Source organism: Pungitius pungitius, chromosome 7 (genome assembly GCF_949316345.1).
Source record: "Pungitius pungitius chromosome 7, fPunPun2.1, whole genome shotgun sequence".
Lineage (NCBI taxonomy): Eukaryota > Metazoa > Chordata > Actinopteri > Perciformes > Gasterosteidae > Pungitius > Pungitius pungitius.
The window spans coordinates 3,791,649-3,797,648 of record NC_084906.1 but is presented as its reverse complement, the minus strand read 5'-3'; positions in this window follow the sequence as shown (position 1 = coordinate 3,797,648).

Here is a 6,000-nt window from a genome sequence, read left to right as displayed (position 1 = left end):
TTCCCCTCCCCAGAATTGAAGAGACCCTTACCACCCTATATAGGGCTGAGTGGTTTTCAACCTTGGACCTGGCAAGTGGCTACTGGCAGGTGGAAATGGACCCCCAAGATCGCGAGAAGACCGCCTTTACAACACCGCTGGGTCTTTTCGAGTTTGATAGGATGCCATTTGGCCTTTGTAATGCCCCTGCTACTTTTCAGCGCCTTATGCAACGATGCCTTGGCGGGCAACTAACAGAGTCTCTGCTGGTCTACCTGGATGACATCATTGTTTATTCAAAAGATTTCCCCTCTCACTTGCAGCATCTGGAAGAGGTGTTTAAAAGACTGCAGAAGTATGGTCTGAAACTTAAAACCAGCAAATGTAAACTCTTGCAGCAACAGGTGAAGTTTCTAGGCCATGTGGTCGACCAGGAAGGCGTCCGTCCTGATCCTGAGAAGGTGTCTGCAGTCACTGAATGGAGTCCCCCAACGACCACCAAACAGGTTAGAGCCTTCCTAGGGTTGGCAGGTTATTATAGGCGTTTTGTATCGGGGTTCTCAAAGATTGCCCGACCCTTGAATGCGCTTTTAGCAGGTATTCCCACTGATAAAAGGTCAGGGTCTCAGAAGGTGATTTGGACAGAAGAATGCCAATCTGCTTTTGAACAACTGAAGGCTGCCCTAACCCAAGCTCCAATCCTAGCTTATGCAGACTTCACGCTGCCTTTTGTAGTGTATACTGATGCCAGTAACAAAGGACTGGGCGCAGTCCTTGCCCAAGTGCAAGGGGGCCAAGAGCGGGTAATCGCTTATGCTAGCCGTAGCTTGCACCCGGCAGAACAGAATGATTCAAACTATAGCTCTTTCAAGTTAGAACTTTTGGCCCTAAAGTGGGCTGTTGTGGAAAAGTTCAAAGACTACCTCACCGGAGCCAAGTTTGTAGTATTCACCGACAACAATCCAGTGGCTCACTTACAGACTGCTCGTCTGGGCGCTGTGGAGCAGCGGTGGGTTGCACAACTTGCCTCTTTTGATTATACTGTGAAGTACCGCTCTGGAAAGGAGAATGCTAACGCTGATGCCCTGTCCAGGTTCCCCCAAGTGTCCATGTCCACAGGCAGAACATCGGCTAGGGTCGACCTCACCACTGCTAGGCTCGACCAAGAGGACGGAGTGGCACTGCTATCTGGAGAGTGGGGAAACTGGCAACAGGATGACCCTGACATTGCCATCGTCAAGAGGTATGTGGGCCAGGGACTTCCTCCACAAGGACCAGAGAAAAGGGCTATGACCGATAAGACCAGAAGGATCCTCCAACAATGGAAGAAATTGGTTATCCGAGAACAGGTCCTCTACCGGGAGGTAATAGACCCTAACACTCACGAGCTACGATCCCAAATTGTGTGTCCAACAGCTAGGTGCCAAGAAGTCTGGCAGAAGTACCATGTGGCAGCTGGACATCCAGGGGTTGAGAGGACCTTGGCCAATATTCGACGCTGTTTCTACTGGCCTTGTATGGAAGAAGAGGTGCAGGGGTTTCATTCGGGGTGTGTCATGTGTAGCTTGAAGAAAGACAAAGTAGAGGCTAAGGCACCCCTGAACCCAATTGTTGTGTCATACCCTCTTGAGGTAGTTGCCCTTGATTTTCTTTCTCTTGGTAGGCCTACAGATGTGTACCAAAATATCCTTGTGATGACTGACATGTTTACCCGTTACGCATGGGCTGTACCAACTCGAGACCAGACAGCGAAGACTACAGTCAAGGCAATATGGACTCATGTCATTCAGACATTCGGCTGCCCAGGTCGTTTCCATTCCGATATGGGCCCAAACTTCGAATCCACTTTGATGCAGCAGCTTTGCGCTATGTATGGAGTAGCGAAGAGTCGAACAACCCCCTATCATCCAGCCGGAAACGGTAGGGTAGAAAGGATGAACCAGACTCTGCTAAACTTATTGCGCACCTTGGAGGGTGAAAGGCAGAATAGGTGGGCAGAGCATGTTCCTGAGTTGTTACAAGCCTACAACAATACTGTCCACAGTTCTACAGGTTTTGCCCCAGCCTACCTTATGTTTGGCCGCCATCTAAGACTCCCAGTAGACGTCGAGCTGGGAGTAGCGCCCCAACAACCCGAGTTGACACTTAGTGGGTGGGTGGAAGACCATCATCATAAGCTAACTTCAGCCTACAAGCTCGCAAGAGGTAGGATGGGTCATGCTGCTGAACGTGATAAGAGAAGCTTCGACCGTAAGGCCCAGGCGTTATCCTTCCTCCCAGGTGAACGAGTGTGGGTAAGAGATAGGAACAGACAGGGGCAAGGGAAGCTACGGTCATGGTGGAATCCAGAGCCCTATGTTGTAGTTAGCCTTGTGGGCGATTCTGGAGTGGTGTATAAAGTTAGGCCAGAGCGTGGGGGGGAGGAAAGAACCCAGCACAGGAATGCTTTGAAACTTTGTATAACCCCCGTCCATGTCCCCCCTGAACCAGAAACTAGAATCGAGACAGGGGCGGAAGTAGACCCTGTATGTTTTGGATTTTATGTGGTGCCCCCAGAAGCAGGGGCAGACTTTTTGCCTCAACAACAACAACAACCAGCAGGAGTAGTGGAGAATGTGCTCCGCCGGTCGACACGAACTACCCGTGGACTACCACCAGGCCGATATCGAGACTAGGCTTGTCCAGTGGCAGGGACTGCCTACATTTAAGTGGGGGGGTATGTCACGGGGTGGACAATTGCATGTTTATTGGTTTATTTTATTGATATTACTGCATGGTTTTTGTTGTTTGCTTGCATGATTTGTGTGGCAATTTGTTTGCAGTTTTAATTGGCATGGTGTCCTTAATTGACAATCTGCCCCAGTGACACACCAACAATCAGCCGCTAATTGGCAAAGGGACCAATGGAGAACTGCCAAGGGCGGGGCTGTTCCCTTTTTAAGACAGGTGGACAGAGACTGGGGGGTGCAGAAAGAACAGAGAGAGGACACGTGGCAGTGTGGAGCTGGAGCTGGAGCTGGAGCTGGAGCTGGAGCTGGAGCTGGAGCTGGAGCTGGAGCTGGAGCTGTGGTGGTAGCAGCAGGAGCAGCAGGAGCAGCAGGAGCAGCACGAGCAGCACGAGCAGCACGAGCAGCAGGAGCAGCAGGAGCAGCACGAGCAGCAGAGGGCGGCTGTCAACCCAGTGTTGTGGCTGGTGGGAGATCTACGTGCGGGACTCTGCTGTGGTGGCCTTGGATGGACTATTTTAGGGTTTAGGATACATTTTAAGCATTTATATTAAAATAAATACCTTATTAGTATTTCCGCCCTTGTCTCCTTTTGGGTCATTATGTCACTGCTCTCCCCCAAATATAAAGAACCTGGACTTTTGTTTTAGTTGAGTTCCTAGGGCTCTTAGCCTTTACCTAGGTGGCGTTGTTGGCAACATAACTTATTTTTTCTTCACCTCGGCCGCTGACACAAACACGTTTGCTTAATAAATTCTTTAAAAAATCTCAAACAACATCAGGCTGTTTTAAGACAATCCAGGTGTTTCACAGAAACCTCCTGACTCCTGTTGAGGTTTCGTCTAATATTTTAGCTTTAGTCACGAGTCACAAACAGCCAAATTGGAAAGCCAATTTTAGTTACCAACCATTGCTTGTCTCTAATGTGTTTTCACCCTCTAATTGTTTTTGGCTGAGTGCATGTGCAGCAGCCATGGTGTTTTTTTTCTGCCGTCCGTAGTATACACACACACACACACACACACAGTAATTGCAGTCCTTTACAACTAGTCTTCCATGCTGGTGGACTCGCTTAAAGTCCATGTTTACCTTTTTACTTTAAGCATTTTCTTTTCTTTTTTTTTTTTTGTGGCGATAATAACTGCTAAACGCTCGAATGAAAACCCCCAAATAGTGGCGAGGAGTGAGCAGTGCAGCCGGGCTTTCTGATCCACGATCCCGCACTCTGCAAAGCGGTGCTGGGAATCACCGTCTGCACACGGCCCTGCGGACAGGCTCCCCAGGGAGGGAGGGAGATAACCACAACACGCGGCGCTGTGTGTGACGTACACGCATTACGGCACAAAGGATCTAGAACAAATTGTGATTGTGCTTGTTATACGTTTGTCCTGTGCCTCAATGGAAAGGCCCCTTTTTAGTGATTCTGGGATATGATGTAAATGTCAAACTACACCGTTACTGGAATATGGGCTTCGCAGTGCTTAAATGGTGTTTCTCAACAAGAGACTGACATGAAATGACTTTAAAAACCAGGCTCAAGCAGGCAGAGCACGCATCATCGTGTGCCGACATTTCTTAACTGTCTTGCACTCCTGAAATGCTGCTAATTAACCGATCATAACAAAGGCTGTATGCATTTATACCACTCACCATGCATGAACATTGTATCTGTAATTAGATGGAAAAACACCATTGCAAAGTGAAAAGGATGTGGGTGTCTCATTTACAAAAAAAGAGACATGCAGGTTTCAGCTTAAACACATGTTTTACATGTTATTCATTTAAAACCCTGCTATATGTGTAACAAACAGGTCTTTGCTAGGAGAAGGGCTGGAAGACCATACTTTGTGAAACCTCTCTAAACCTGTAAGCGTCTTTTGGTGCATGATGGTTGTCCAGCAGGTGAAGATATCCAACAACCAAGTGAATATTGGACTTACATTTGTCCCTTTTGATGAAATGTTGCTTTCTGGTCCCGTAGGCCAAAATATCATGGTGTACTTCTGCGTATTTTCAGCTTGTGGTCAAAGTATTCTGACCCCTCCTCAAGTGGTCGTGCTTTACAGCTGAGAGACATCCACGCGTCAACGGTGCAACCGAGTCAGAGCTGGTTGGGCAGCTTGGAAGTCTGGGAAATGTAAAACCACCTCTCGACCACCTGCCAGCGCCTGGAACATTTCTGACACAACACCGAACGCGCCGTTACGTCAGCTGTTTCATTCTTTACTGTCCGAGTCACAGGTGTGTACTTTGACATCCAGTTCTCACTATGTGTTCTGATTCCCCCGTGCCAACACCCCCTCCCTCTAAGCTCCTCCTACGGCGTTGGATCTACTGTTGACCCTGATAGTGTCTCACGATCAGCAGACCCCTAAAAACAACAATGCTTTTTTTCCATCAGATCGAAGTGTGGGCTACAACTTTTTGCTATAAATGAATAAAATTCCTCAACCTAGGCGGTGCCGAATGACTGATCAACAGCTTTGAGGTATTGGCTTTCTGTGCCGTTGAAAATAGTTAACCCGGTAATTTACACCTCAAAGACACCCCAACCAAAGGTAAACATCTTTTTAAATACTTGGACTTAAATACCAAGAAAGAACAACGATCCTAAGCACATTTTTCATGAACGGATGTTATGAGAAGATTGTGAAAGAGTTCATTTAACCCTGCCCACATTTTTCTCCCCAGGCGCCCATGGAGGTAAGAGGACATTGCGCCATCATATTTTTTTTTACAAACCTTGGCACATGGCCGTCATGATAGCCACACCCTGTGTGAGTAATGCGTTGAACACTGTACCCAGTGTTGCAAAGGCAACGGCTCCCGGAAGCAGGAAAAGGCACGTTGAAGGCTACGCTATGTGAGGGGGGGGGGGGGGGGGGGCTGCGTGTCCTTGTCGTTCTTTCATTGCAGAGAATACTTTTCAAATCATAATATGAGGAAAGTAGAACGTTGTTCAATGCTTAGAGAGCTGTTGATAGATTCATAACAGAGCCCCTTCAATACAGCTCATACAGTTTTAGTAATAAGGACATTGTGTTTGCAACACAAGTGACACTATGACCTTTGAAATGTGCAGCCCGCAGGATGCCTGTGCAGGTAATGCTTTTGTAGTAACATCCTCCCAATGCCTCATGCCCTGAGAGTCATACCAGGGAGAGTTAGTGTTGACACAGCAAGAGCCAATCGCGTTAAGGCCATCCCTCGCTGTCACAAACCGGAACTCGGTGGGAGGGGGGGGGGGCGGGGGGGGGTGACTATAAAGTTCCCTGAAAAGTCAAGAGGGAGAAGG